Here is a 15,962-nt window from a genome sequence, read left to right as displayed (position 1 = left end):
ATGTCAAGATCTTACAAAACCATGAGGGGTAAAATCCACCAAATTTTCGGACCTCCCTTTTCACCCATGAAAAACCCGAAATTTATGAACATAAAAGAAGCATAAGTCCTTGTAACCGGCTCTTGATGCCATTGTTGGGTTTTATACAAGATTATCAAAGTTCAAGTTAACCATATTTAACAAGAAAACGCAACGGAAGCTAAGATTTTAAAACAAGTTATGAACATACCAATATGTTAAAACTAAAACCCAAAGAACAAGGATCAAAATTACAAGAACAAAATGCTCACAAAATGTAAATTGTACCTTCTTCTACCTTTAGAAGAACAAGTGGGTTGTTGAAAAAGATGGTGGATGAATGACAAGCCTCCAAAGAAGAAGACCTCAAGAGTGTGATACCCCAAGCTATTTGTGACAATACCAAGTTGTTTGCTAGGATTTATGAACACAAAAACAAGCTCACAAAGCTCTCCCAAAATGCTCAAATGAGCCGTGGGTTTTGAGAGAGTGTGAGAGGATGTTTATTTTTTTTTCACACTTGAATTCAAAAATGGAGAGAGGATCATCTTTGCATGTCTTGTGATTGGAGGTGTATAAAGAGGTTGTCAACACAAAAGGACAAAACCATGATTGGACAAACCTTCCACCCACATGGGGTGGCCGGTTTTGTTATTTTTTTTTTTATTTTTTTTGTGTTTTTGTTTTAACCATTTAAAACATCTCCAATTATTTTATAAAACTCATTTTTATAAAATGCACATACATTTATGTAATTATTTAACCAATTAAATAATTAATTTATATAAACAAATTATCCAGATAATTCATTTAAATCCTCAAGTGTGTTTGTTTAGAAAACCAATTTTCTAAACACGTAGTGTTCGGTATTCGTTTAAATGATCAAATCATTAAAAGAATACATTTGGTGTCGTCTAGCTTGTTATTGGGTATGACCCGACTTGGATCAAACACAGTTAGCCACATTAGTATAAGTATGTGTCTCGGGCATACGTAATTCCAACAATATTAACCTACCAAACCCTAATTCCATCGATCAATTACACGCAGAAGTGAAATCAAAACAAAACAGCAAATCAACAGATCTTAAGCATATCGATTTACAGGCATATACGAAGTAATTACATACATATTGACACAATAGATCAAAATGTACGAAAACACATCAATATTTATGGCATAAGAAGGAGAATGTTCGTCTGTACGCACCTTTAATCGGAAGAAAGTAATCTGTGGAGGCTACTGATGAACAAAAGCGATCTGTAGTGGATGAATGAGGTTAATATGTGAGTGAATCTTGCTTGCGTTGTGTGGGAGACGTGTGTGAAATTGCAAAAGGTGAAGTCGATGAATCTTATGATTTAAATGGAAATTTGGGTTTCTGCCATTGATAACTCCATTTATCCATTTTGTGTAACTTGTTTTTTAATTTTAGGATTTTATTATACACTGCACGGGGTTGAATATAAAAATGTTGAACTTAACAACGCTAATTATGTTTAGCATATATTGACAATATTAATTCCTTCTATATCCAAACACAAGTTTAAAGTATTTAACAATATTTCATTTACTATTACATATTTACATATTAATATCACTTGAGTAGAAATGAATATCTCATCTACTTCTAAACACTCATTGAAGACCTAAAACTGGCAGCCAATTATAACTCTAAGATGCAAAGTCCACTTTGTAATTTTAACCAAAAAAAAAATGAAAACTCAAGTGTTAGTATTGCATAAACAATACCAACTATTATTTTTTTTTATCAAACATATAATCACTATATACATAATCCAAGTTTGTTTTGAAAATAAAGAATCAGTAGCTTGTTTGCTATATTCAATGTTCGAAGTGGACAATTAAATTGATGATGTATCAGCACAATATATTCATTAAATTACCTTGGTTCTAATGATGTTAAAAAAAGGAGTAAAGTGTCGATCTCTAAAACACAAGTTTTATATACAATGAGTCTAAAATTAAACTGATGATATATTAGCATAAATGCATAATATATACCTATCTGGTGGATGGGGTACTTTAATGTCAGAATGCCATTAGTATATTGAATTGCTTTCTAAAAAAAATCGTTTTGTTTTAAGACCAAATTACAACTTATTAACATAAAATGTTAATTTAATTGATTACAAAATGATAAAAGCCATAAAAGATCCACTTATATCCAGCAAGAATACTTTTTGTACTTCTGATCATCAATGTTACCATTAGGAGTTCGATGCCAACTGTCACCATACTCTAGCAGTAGTTCCCAATTTGTCTCCAGGATAAATATGTGCAGATCATTACTAACAAAAGGAAACTCAAACTCTGCAGAACGTGTTAACTGCATCTCCATTGACAATGTCATAAACATTATACTTTGCATTCTAAGCGATATTAGCATCTTTTAAATATAAAATCAGAACACATTAAAAATTGTGAAATCATCAATCATGATGCTAGGTTGAACTACATAAATTTATAGGATACATTTATAATGTTAAAAAAACAATTTTGAGAACAATGAAGTTAACTGCTTTGTATGCATAATAAAAGGAAATAAGCATATACCTTAACAAATATCTCCCAGTCACTCTTAAACTAATTGACACACTTTTTGGTGATCTTGTTGGGCTTCAGAACCGCCATTGTAGGATTTGTTTAAAAACAAACCTTTATCCTCAACAGATATTGCTTTAAATGCTTTAAATGGTAACTGGAAGTTGGCCATTTGACCCCTTTCTTAAAGATCTGATTTGGCAGTAGATGGCAACAAAGTTTATAATCGGATACTTAAATTTGATTGTATTAATTGTAAACTATTTGTTGGCGGGACTTTCTAAAACTAATGTTGGTGAATTTGACCATTAAAAAAATCATATGACAAGAGTATATACCACTGCTATATGTGCCAAGTATGACAATTGAAAAACAATATTTGCAAATCATGTTTCTACTGTCATTAAAAAATTTATATGATACATCTAATGGTACACATACACCTAATTAATCTCCACTTTTATCTAAAGTACAACACAATAAAAATGATTGATACCCATTACAGCAATTGACATTTAAAGATCATAAAACTCCAAATAAATTATATCTGCATAATCAAATATTGAATAATTAAACAATTTGTGAAGTTGATTATGTTTTTGTGTTCCTAGATCAAGTCAATGCAAAAATGGATTATTCTTATTTCAAAGAGGGTTTAATTCTTTTCGGTTAAAGGCTATTTTGCTTTGCCATATAAAGTACCATGCAACTATGTTATTATATATGTTTAATTGTTGTTTTTTTTACATCCAATCATGTTATTATATCAGTTAAGTTATTATTTAATTGGTAAAATAATAAAAGCTAAAGAAAAATAACAAATTACTTACCATATGGATGTTTGACCCTTCAAACCCGTTTGCATACAATTCGGCCAGGGCTTCATTATAGTTTGCATCCTTCAACTGGTAACCTTTTCACAAAAGCCACGGTAAATACACTTTATACCATCAATTTTTCACATTTATTAACTAATAATAAACAGAAACAAAAAACGAAATATAGAACAATTACATGCATTTCCTTGTCTCCAAAACTGGGATTCGAGTATAAACCTTCTCGAAATGGACTGCAATATGGTCGGGCGTACTGTACATAAAAGAAAATCAATATACGTTAAACAAAAAGTACGTAGAAATCAAAATTAGAAATTTACTTTACAGTAAGGACAGAAAAGACACATGTTGAAAATCTTCAGCATCAAATGTTGATCGAATCTCCTGTACACAACCGTCCATCATGTCAAAAAACAAATTATATACATTCATAGTGAGAGATGCATTAAATTGAAATATAAAAACACAAAATAAACATTAGAATAAACAGGAATCCCTAATATTTAATCAAAACTATACATTTAGAATCAATCAATTTGTATAACGAAGCAACAAAACAAACCAAAATACTAACAAAATCTTGAAAACAAAATACGTATATGAATAATCGGATTACTTATCAATATGTATAATCGAATTTGTATAATCGAATTGTTTAAACTGAATCCTTAAATTGAATTGTCGAATCGAATTACATATGGATTAGGGGTATAATTATCATAGAATTAGGGTTGAGGTTTAAGTTTAATATGTGAATCAGATTCAATTTCGACATAAGATGAAACGTATCGAATGATGGATTTCGAAGATTGATCAGCTGTACTTAACGATTGATATCAGGTTTGATTAGATTGATGTTGAATCGGATTACATTGGATGTTGAAGATTGATCAATTTTTTAACGATCAACATCTGTTTCATACATACATTTAAAGTTGAAGATTGGTCGATGTCAAAGCAATTCTGAGCATAATAAGAAGATGGTGATTGTCTTCATTGCTAGGGTTAGAGATATTGATTATAATAGGGCGTCGCTGATAAAAATGGATTAGGCGCGATTTTGATTCTGAAAATTAATTAAAATAAAATAATGAAAAAAATTAAGAAATGCCATGTGGCACAATAGAGCATTTTGGTGAAATAGTTGTTTAAAATTCACTTGTTTATTAGATAGGCAGATTTTTTTTAATCTTAGCTTTTTTTATATTTGAGTTGACTTAACTTATAAACAAAATAATCCATATTTTTTAATGTTACTTAACTTTTAGTCAACATGACGACTCTTTTATATGACAAACTCACATCCTCTATGTTACCAAAACTAAATGCCACTAAAAACGTGTGAATCTATATCTTAATGACATACGTAAAGTGTCACTAAAATTATAAATTAGTGACACAAAAGCTAAATGCCATTAAAGACATGTCACACAAGTTTTTTAGTGGCGTATATAAAGTGCCATTATAATCATAAATTAGTGGCACTAATACTAAGTGTCACTAAAAATGTGTTATAAGCAAGTATGACATATGCAAAGTACCATTAGAAACCTACATTAGTGGCACAAGAGCTAAATGCCATTAAAAACATGTAAAACTAGATTTTTAGTGGCATATGCAAAATGCCACTAAAATCGTAAATTAGTGGCATTAAAACTAGATGCCACTAAAAATGTGTTATAAGCAAATATGGCATACGCAAAGTGCAAATTAGTGGCACAAGAGCTAAATGCCATTAAAAACATGTGATAATAGATCTTTAGTGGCATACACAAAATGCCACTAAAATCATAAATTAGTGGCATTAAAATTAAGTGCCACTAAAAATGTGTTATAAGAAAAGATGACATACACAAAGTGCCATTAAAACCCGAAATTAGTGGCATAAAAGCTAAATGCCACTGAAAATTTGTGCCACTAAATGGCATTTTATTTGTAGTGACACTTATTAGTGGGGTAAGCAAATAAGGGTCCAACATACGTCTATGTTACGTTTGAGTTTGAGTTTGATTTGTTTAACTTAACAAGTTAACAGAGCTTAAGCTAGGCCACTACTAAGATTTTCGACCTAGAGCTTGTTTGTTATTTTATTCATTACATAATTAACTAATTTGTTTATATACATATAAAATTATTCACATATATATTTATAATTTTATAAATATAGCATGTTTACATTAATATATACATATAAGCGATGTTCGCGAATCTAGTCAAACATGTTATACGAAATGAATCTCGAACTCGGACTTATTTTTTGAAAGAACTTCAATTAATTTAGACTAAAGCTCGAGCTTAAACTCGTTTAATATAGTGTCAATTCGAGCTCTTGTATAGTAAATCAATCATGAGTAGCTAATGAGTAGTAAACATATTTATTTGTATTTATACTAATAATTTATAACATCAAATATCAAAAATAAAATATAAAACTTTGGGTATATATGGAACTAGTACTATGCATTTAAACTATAATCAACATCTTAATATGATTATTCTGACAAGAAAACAAAATAGTAAACTTCATGGAAGTTAAAAGTTTTAATGTCGTCACGTGTACTTTAAATAGAAAATAGAAAGATAAAAAAACAATAAGAAAGTGGCCACATCAATGTCGTGCAATTGCTAACGTAATTGGTGAATCGATTAGGAAGCAGTGGTTGAAGATGAGAACGTGAGGTTAGGAAGGAAAAAGGATATGATGATAGTGTAGTGATCGACTAACCAACTCTCCAAAAATTACTAGTGAATAAGAAAATATAAAGCAGAATTGGTGTTGGACTGTTGGTTGTAGTGTCCCTAAAAACATCTACAACAACAAACGCATATAAACCGTCACATTATTGTTACATTATATTCCAAACTTTTCTCAAAAACCTCAATTTCTTTCACAACAACAAACCTCCACAAACCCAAATAAAAAATATTAAAGTTGTATATATATGTTATATATATGTATGTGTGTATGTGAGAGAAATGGCCACATCATTAGGTTTTTCTTAGTTTGCTTCTACAAACTTCCTACAAACTTTAAAGACATATTCTACCTCCATAACAAGAAGATTTGTGACCAAAAAGTTTGCCACTTGTCATATAGATTCAAACATTGAGTTTTGTAGCCCGTTGTGGTTGCTCTAAGGACTCTCACCATGTCCAAATTACTGCTTGTTCACTTGTAGTGTCCCTGAGGACTGTCATTGTGTCCAATTCCTGCGGATATGATCTATACTAGGAAGAAGCGACTTGCAAAATTTGGAATCGTACTCAATGCAATTCACCCATGCGTCAACAATCAGTATTTGACCGATGCACTTCTTAAGATCAGTGCCACGCTTGGTCCAACAGAGTAAATCAGAGCATCCAAAGTGGATCGGGTTTATTGGTTTGTTTGGGCCATTGATATCAGCATGGTCTATTGTTACAGGGCTTGAAACAAATGGACGAGACGAAAGAGGCAGGTGCATGGCTTCTTGGGGATTGAGCCAGACTTGAAGCCGAGTCTTTTTTCAACCTGAAGGGTATGATACATGAGCAATTGAGCATCCATGTGCCTCCACATGATGTGTCCGTTTAGTGGGCCCTTTGATCCGGATATTATGTTAGGAGCAAGATTGAGCTTGAGGAATTATGGTGGGGCTCTAGCAATTACAAGTTGGGGTTAAAAGAAGAATCAAGATAGTGATGCAGAAGAAAGTGAGAGAAAATGTTTATTCTTATCTAATATCAATCTAGTTATTATTATTTTATGTTTATCTTGTTTTACAGTTTGCCTTTCCAGTTTGTTTAGTATAAATAGGGTTATGATGGTTCAATTTTTCAGTTGCTTGTGTTTTGATAAACAATTGTAGTCTTTAAGCTTGCCTATTGTCATTCCACTTTGAAACATTTGAATAAACAATTATCCTCTTAATTAAGCTATTTGAACACGCTCTGTGTGTGCGTCACACACGCACACAATATAATAAAATAATAAGTAAAGACAATTATATGCTCCCTATAAGTAATAACTAGTTGGATGCTTTACTCTCGGGCCTTTCTTCTCTCTCTTTCTATTAGTTGGTGCTATACTACAATGAAAAGATTGCATGTATGAAACAAGCTGGTGACTCTTTCCTTTGGCATCTTAACTAGCTAAGAAGGTAACAAGAGGTACTTTAATTTATCACTTCATGATCTTATTTATATATGCATGTTCATTTTAAACACCGAACATACTCACGTAAAATCTACTCCTGAAATTCACCTATTACTCACTTTATGATACTTGAATCCACACCAATCTGATGAAAATAAACAACATACGTCACTAGGCTATCGGCTATCATAATAATTTACTCTTACAAATTCTCTTCACTGGTTACGAATCATTGAAAACCTGTGAAACCAACTTATTGTAACGTTGATCTAACGACGATATACTATTTAAGTTTGTTGAAGGGTTTCGATCATGCGATAAAAAGGTTTTAAAGCTTGTGGGGGTCTATTTAGATTCTTATTTTACAAGGTGCAATGATAAAGCGACCCGGCACCTAAAAGGAGTCTTCGGGGCTAAAAAGTCTAGTAATGTAGCATTTTAGATCTAACTTTAAGTTACAATACATATTATTTCATTTTATATATATATACATATATATATATATATATATATATATATATATGTCTACAATGGAACGATAATATATTAGGAAACATGCTACCAAAGCAGAGCACGTAAAACTTGACAATAATTTATATATACGTGTAGCAGTATCGTGCGTAGAAGCGTTCTATTTTAGACCAAATAATAAGTTGATAACTGAAATTATAGTTGTTTTAACTTTTTTATTATTTATAATATAAATTGTTCAGAATGCATTACGTTTAAATTTATTTTTTTAGTATGTATTTATACGTTTGTCTAATGCACATATATTCATATACTACAAGATGGGTGCCCGCGCGATGCAGCGGGTGTTTGAACCTGTTAATCGCGTAACAAATATAAGTGTTTATTGTTCGGTTAAAACCTTGAAATCGTTTAAACCGGTCATTGGTTTGACTTCTTTTTTCTTTTTCTTTTTTTACTTTCGGTAATTGGTTGGTTTCAAAATTTTCAAAACGTAGTGAACGGTTGGTTCGCGGTTTATACTGGCAACCGACCATATGAAACCAGACCAGACTGTAAATGTTGAATCCATTTTAATGTTTTTTTATTATTAATTATTATATATGTTTTGTAATATATATTAGATATAATTAAAATTTAATTGAACATTATATTTTTATTACAAATAACTTGGCTATACAACTTCAAATTAGCATAATTGCATTATGATTCATTTTGTGATCTTTGTTATTATTTCACGTCCTAGATCTTCCATTAATATTTACCATTTATGTGGCTAAAATTATCATTTTTTATTTATAATTTTCTCAAGAATCATATTATGTTGGTGTTTAGTTAAAATTGATGGTACATTTAAATTAATAATATTTTAAACTAAATTTATTATTAAATTTTAAACTGTGAAACCAAACTGGAACCAGGCCGTTAATTAGTAACGATTCGGTTTCAACTTTCAATGGTTGAGATTGGTTTTGGACGACAAAAAAATCAGTATTAATGGTTGGACTCGCAAGTTTAACTTAAAAACTATCAAAACCGACACTGAACGCCCCTACGTAACATATTAATTTATTTAAAATGAAAAAAATTATAACAATATCATATCCAAATTAAAGAGAATAAAATGCTCGTTTTTATGGTGTAATTTTTTTATAAAAATATTAACGTTTGAAAAGGCTATAGTCGTTTAAAAATCATGGGTGAGAAGTTAGTTTACAACTTAAATTAAAAACATAATATGGTTAAAGATGAGGGACCAAACTTGTAAGTTGAATGTATTGTGTTTAAAAGACAAGTTTACCCTTACTAACACATGTACCTCATGCTTTAAGTGTTATAAATTACTTAAAAATGAGTGTCCTAATTTTCCCTTATTTGATGTATTATATATAATATAGATATGCATATGAGTACTTTTTATAGGTTTTTTTAAAATGATTCAGACAAAATGAAACGCTATGCGTGCGTGCACGTATACTTATGCTATGAAAGCAAAATTTACATCTTTAGTTCTTTTTTAATCTCCTAAGACTGAGTGTAGTAGATAACTAAAGGGAGGAGGGTGTCAACCGTCCAGGTGGCTCTGACATGAGGGCGGTGACAAAGTTTGAACGAAAACACAGAGAGATAGGGGTGGCTCAAAATCTACGTATGAAATCGGGTAAATTTACACTACTTAAGAAAATGGGGGATCCGGACCCTTAATAAGCTACGAAATGGGCAGCAGAGGGGCATAATAGGGGAGGGCGCAACTGCGGTAGCATTGAAGGGGCGGAGTAGGGACGTGGCTCCGATGTAAGATGGTGGTGGCGTCATGGGTAGCACCACTACATTCAGAGTCTAACCAGGGGTGCAACTTATAAGGGGGTGGGGGTGTCCTTGGTCATCCATGTTTTTTCGCTTCGCATGATAAATTTATGTGATTTCATTCGAAAAGTTTTATAGCATTAAACCCGATCACTCTCATTGAGTTCGGTCACCCCATGACTTAGTCCAAGCTTCACCATTAAATCTTACAAATACTTGAAACTAATTAATGAGAGTTGATGAGAGAAAATCATATTCTAAAGTCTAAACAGATTATTGTCAAGTTTCTATATTAAAAAAATAATCAAAAAAGTATTACGCCCTATTCTTAAGTTTTTTTAAAGGGGGGAAAGGAAAGGAAAACTAAGGATAGTTAAAAAATGAATGTTCTTGAGTTTTTTTAGGATGGAAAGGAAAGGAGTAGGAGGAGTTAGGAAGGATTAAAGTAATGTATTTTCCCAATAAATTATTCTCCCAAAAATGGGATGATTACTAAGGATAACTATTTTTTAACATAGTTATCATTTTTTTTCCTCTAATTTCCTTCTAACTCAAAAACACACCTAATTAAAAAAATTTTCTTTCCTTTCTTTACCATTCTTATCCTTTCCTCTCCTTTACTTGATTAAAAAACTCAAAAACAAGACATTAATGTTTCTTCATAAAACAATAACAATGTAAAACAAATTAAAGAGTCCAATGGGCAGTGCCCCTAACTGGGGTCGAAATCCAAGAGTGCATTTTGAGTTTCAAAATTCAAAATCAATATAACTGTAAAGGCAGTTACAACTCCCCAATTCTTATTAAAACTACCTTGATCATACGATAAAGACTCTGTTCATAAAACTCTCTTAATATCCATACTGATTTTTGCACTCAAACTGAGTTTTATTCGGTCAAAACATATGGGAACCAACAAATAGTTTTGATCTGAAAGTGTTTCACGACTCTCAAATTTTCCAAGATATACGATTTGAAGAAACCCCAACAATTTCTTATATCAATTGCAATTTCATGGATGGTTTTCATGCTATGACTCTGCCAAATGATTTGGGAGTGAAACAAGGGAGGAAACCAGAGATTACTTACGTTACACCTTATAATCCTACACATTTGGACGCTTTTGCCCTTTTTTTTGTTAAGATAAATACAAAAAAGCCACCTTTTATTTTAAAACCTTGGTGTGTCTAATCAATGAATGCGATTTACTCTCGCACTCCTCTTTATAATATCATTTCTCACATGATCCATTATATATATATATATATGTATATATATATATATAGAGAGAGAGAGTTAGGTTATCGTACAATAATCCTTAACGTACAATAACGTACGTGAATTACGCTCAAAGGAAAAAACAAAACACTCAAGGCCAAAAAACAAAAACGCTCAAAAGCCAAAATACAAGAAAACGCTCAAGAATTCGTAATACGCTCAAAACGGGTTACATGAAGAAAAGTAAAAATCGGTCGATTAACGATCCAAAACTGTTTTTTCGGTGAATCGATGATTAATTGGGTATGTATTGAGATTTTGAGATCGTGTGATGTGATTTCATGTATCAGTTTGGTGAATATATGTACTTTGTAAGTTGAGGTACGTTAAGGCTAATTGTATTATATCAATCAATCAATCAAGCCCTGTATATCCCACCGCATAGCACGCTATCGGTAGGGTCAGGGGAGGGTGGGATGTAGGCAAGTCTTTCCTCTATCCGAGAGAATAGAGAGGCTGCTTCCAGAGAGACCCCCGGCTCATAAAGCTACATACAGGTAATCATAGTAAACATACATCCTACAAGCAAATGACACTTAGCAATACATAGATAACAAACTACCAAAAAAGCAAGGAATCTGTAACCTACTAAGAAAAGGGCATAAGAAACAAAAAGCAACATCAAAACAAAAAAATATTCATAAACAACAAGGATCAAGACTAGCCAACTAGACCCTAAATAGAAAGCTAAGCTAACTAGGTGCCTTTCCCTAGAAGTCGCTAACCTTAATCCTACGTCTCCACGAATCTCTATCCTGGACCATGTCCTCAGAGAGGTGCAACTCTGTCAAGTCATGTCTAATTCTCTCATCCCAAGTCAATTTAGGTCTGCCTCTACTCCTCTTTCCTTCCACAATGAAGGCTTCCACTACTCTAACTGGCGCTGTTGTCGGTCTCCTCTTCACATGCCCAAACCATCTCAATCTCCCTTCCTTTATTTTCTCTGATATGCTAACTATTCCTAATCTTTCCCTAAAGACCTCATTTCTAATCGTATCTAATCTAGTGTGTCCGCACATCCACCTCAGCATCCTCATCTCTGCCACCTCCATCCTGCGCTCCTGTGTCTTCTTGATGGCCCAACAGTCTGTTCCATACAACATTGCAGGTCTAACTGCGAGTCTATAGAATTTCCCCTTTAATTTAGATGGGAATCGATTGTCGCACAAAACCCCAGTGGCTGCTTTCCACCTACACCATCCAGCTTGTATGTGGTGGGTTATGTCACTGTCTATCTCTCCATTGCTTTGGACAAACGATCCTAGATATTTAAACTTCGTTATCTACGGAACCACCTGGTCCTCGATAGTGATCTGGGTGTCCTCGCTATCACCAACACCACTGAAGTCACAACAAAGGTACTCTATCTTAGAGCGACTAATTCTTAAACCTTTATCCTCTAAAGCTACACGCCACTCCTCTAGCCTTTCGTTCAAGCTTTGTTTAGTCTCAGCCACTAACATAATATCATCCGCAAAGAGCATGCACCATGGGACAGGCTCCTGAATCGACTTGGACAGCTCATCCATGACTACCGTGAAAAGAAACGGGCTTAACGCCGATCCTTGGTGGAGTCCCATCTCCATCGGGAAAAAATCAGTATCTCCTACCGGCGCATGAACACTAGCTTTAGTCCTGTCATACATATCTTTAATTAAGTCTATATACTTTCCAGGTAACCCTCTACCTTCTAAACTATCCCAAATTAGTCTGTGTGGCACACTGTCATAAGCTTTTTCAAGGTCGATGAATACCATATGTAGGTCCCTCTTTTTCTCCCTATACTTATCCATTATTCTTCTCAATATGTGTATCGCTTCTGTGGTTGACCGTCCTGGCATGAAACCAAATTGGTTAATCATAACATGCGTTTGTCTCCTAATTCGGGTCTCAATTACTCTCTCCCATAATTTCATAGTATGACATAACAACTTAATTCCTCTGTAATTTCCACAGCACTGTGCGTCTCCCTTGTTTTTGTATAGGGGAACTACTACACTACTCCTCCACTGGTCTGGCATTTTTCCATTCTTGAAAATATGGTTGAATAGAGTAGTGAGCCACTGAACTCCTTCATCCCCTAAACACTTCCAAGCCTCAATCGGTATGTTGTCTAGACCAACCGCCTTAGCCCTTCCCATCTTCCTCAGTGCTATCCTCACCTCTCCCTGTGTGATACCTCTACAGTAGGAGTTATTCCTTTGTTGTCTCTGCGCAACTGGGTTGTCTGTTTCTCGTTGGTCGGTCTGTCTGCCATTAAAAAGACTGTTAAAATAATTTTGCCATCTTTGTTTAATGTCTTGTTCCTTGATTAGGACATGCCCATCCTCTCCCTTTATATATTTCACAACTCCTAGGCCCTGTCTTCTACGTTCCCTGGATTTAGCAATCTTGAACATATGATGCTCCCCCTCCTTTGTTTCCAGACGTGCATACATCCGTCTATACGCTGTGTTTTTTGCCTCTGTCATCGCCTTCTTCACCTCTCTCCTAGCGTTTTTGTATTTCTCCCTCAACCTCCAACACTCCCCCTCGTTTGTGCACCTTAAAAGATCCCTAAGACTCTGTTGCTTATCCTTGATCTTGCTCTGCACATCCTCGTTCCACCACCAAGATTCCTTGTTTCCAGTTGTCCTGCCTGTCGTTACCCCTAGCGTCTCCTTTGCCACTTGAGTGATGGAAGCTGCCATATCCTCCCACATCTGGTTTGCGTCCCCAACAGGATGAATTGTTGTCGTCGAGATGACCTTGTCCTTGAACAACGTAATGTTTGTGCCCTTCAAATCTCCCCATCTTATCCTAGACCGCCCTTTTCTCTCTATCATAGTCAGTTTCTCTCTCAGTACTACATCTGCCACCAGTAAATGGTGCTGGGCTGTTGCGGTCTCCCCCGGAATCACCTTGCAGTCTCTCCACCGTCTTCGATCGTTTCGCCTCATCAAGATATAGTCGATTTGTGTATTCCTTCCCCCACTAGTAAAGTGATTAGGTTTGAATCTCTCTTCTTAAAGAAAGAGTTAAGAATACCTAGGTCATGGGCCACTGCAAAATCTAAAAGATCCCTACCAGGTTCGTTCCTATCCCCAAAACCAAAACCTCCATGAACCATCTGAAATCCATCACTATCCTTACCGATATGACCATTGAAATCACCTGCTACGAAAATGGTCTCCTCCCTAGATACGTCCCTCAATACTCCATTTAGGCAATCCCAAAACTCCCTCTTTTCTTGGTCTCCTAGTCCCACGTGTGGTACATAAGCGCAAACCACAGCCACTACTTCGACTCCTAACACTAACCTTAATACCATCACCCTATCGTTGTATCTTTTCACCTCAATCACATTCTTATGCAATTCTATAGCTAGTAGAAAACCAACTCCATTTTTAGCTCCATCTGCCCCCAAATGCAATTGCTTGTACCCATTTCGTTCTACCCCTCTCTGCCCCTTCCACCTAGTCTCTTAGAGGCATGCTATATGGACCTTACCTCTCTTAAGAGCATCTATCACCTCTAACAATTTACCACTTAGAGTTCCTACATTCCATGATGCCACTCGCAAACTATACCCCCTACCTTTTCCCTTTCCCGCACCCCTCGTCCTTGGACACGATCTCAGCGGACTGACATGACTACTGTCGTCTATGTTTACAATTAACTTTAACTATTTAAAGAAATACAAAACACAAAACACCAACGCAAACACACCACGAACAGTCGTTGATGAAAAAGTCTTATAAAAATTCGCCTAATGTACACTTAACAAATAGGTAATAATTGTGCACACACAAAGAGACATAAACTGCCTAATGCAAAAGTGTATGTTAAACAGATTATAATAATTAAAGTTAATTTTAAACAAAGTTACATACACTTAACAAAGTGTATGTTAAACAGATTATAACAATAACAATAATAATAATAATACCAATAATAATAATAATAGGAACAGAGACAAAAAAAGCTTATCTTTATTCCCGTGTACGGGAAGAATGACCGGAAATGGGCGGCGGCCGTATCTAGGTCGCCGGAAATGTGTCCTGGAATGGTGGTCGCCTAAAAAAAATGAATGCTACCTCAACTTTTAACGAGTCTATTTGCCGTAGATGACTCTCTTCCCTACGCAAAAACGGAAAACGGTGGTGGTCGCCGTTAACAGCTCAAATTCTGTCGCCTCAGATGTTGAAAACGGTGGTGGTCGCTGTACATAAGCTAGCGTTCGTTTCCACCACCTCAGATGTTGAAAAAACGTTACAGCGTACGGCAGTAGGATTCGTTTCCACCAACAACAATAAATATGATAAATAGACCCAGCAAGACTGCCTGTTTCAAGAGTTCGGCAACAGAAACCAATAGACGCTCAGATCCAGCCTCGGCAGCTTTCGAGGTGATTTTGCCGGAGAAACTGCCGGCGTAAAACTTGTACGGGATGTGAACGTTGGTGGCCGTTGGGAATTGTACGGAGAGTGTAGAGAGAGATGATTGAGAATTAAAACTTCTATGCTAATTGTATTATATCATTTATCTATATATAGGGAAAATATATTTTAAGAACTTGATGAATTGTAAAAACTTTAAGAACTCGTTATGGACCACCCAATCATTTAAATGATATAGAATATGTGGTTGAGATTAAATCTGATTAAAAAATGAATTACGAGAGAGAATAAAGATGTGTAAGGATTACAATAGTGTAAACGTTAATTACACCTATGTAAAAAGTCGATTCGGTGTTTAAAAAATACTATAATTTTTTACGTACATGTAACCTACAAATTACATATATGTAAAAAAATCAATTTTTTTTGTTACGTTGAGTTCTTTCGAGTTTTTAAAACTTATAGTGGTTTTTA

This window comes from Bidens hawaiensis, unplaced genomic scaffold (genome assembly GCF_021521415.1).
Source record: "Bidens hawaiensis isolate Kalapana, Puna unplaced genomic scaffold, B.hawaiensis_p1.1 tig00013566_1, whole genome shotgun sequence".
In the NCBI taxonomy this organism is placed as follows: Eukaryota; Viridiplantae; Streptophyta; class Magnoliopsida; order Asterales; family Asteraceae; genus Bidens; species Bidens hawaiensis.
This window is presented reverse-complemented; position numbering follows the sequence as displayed.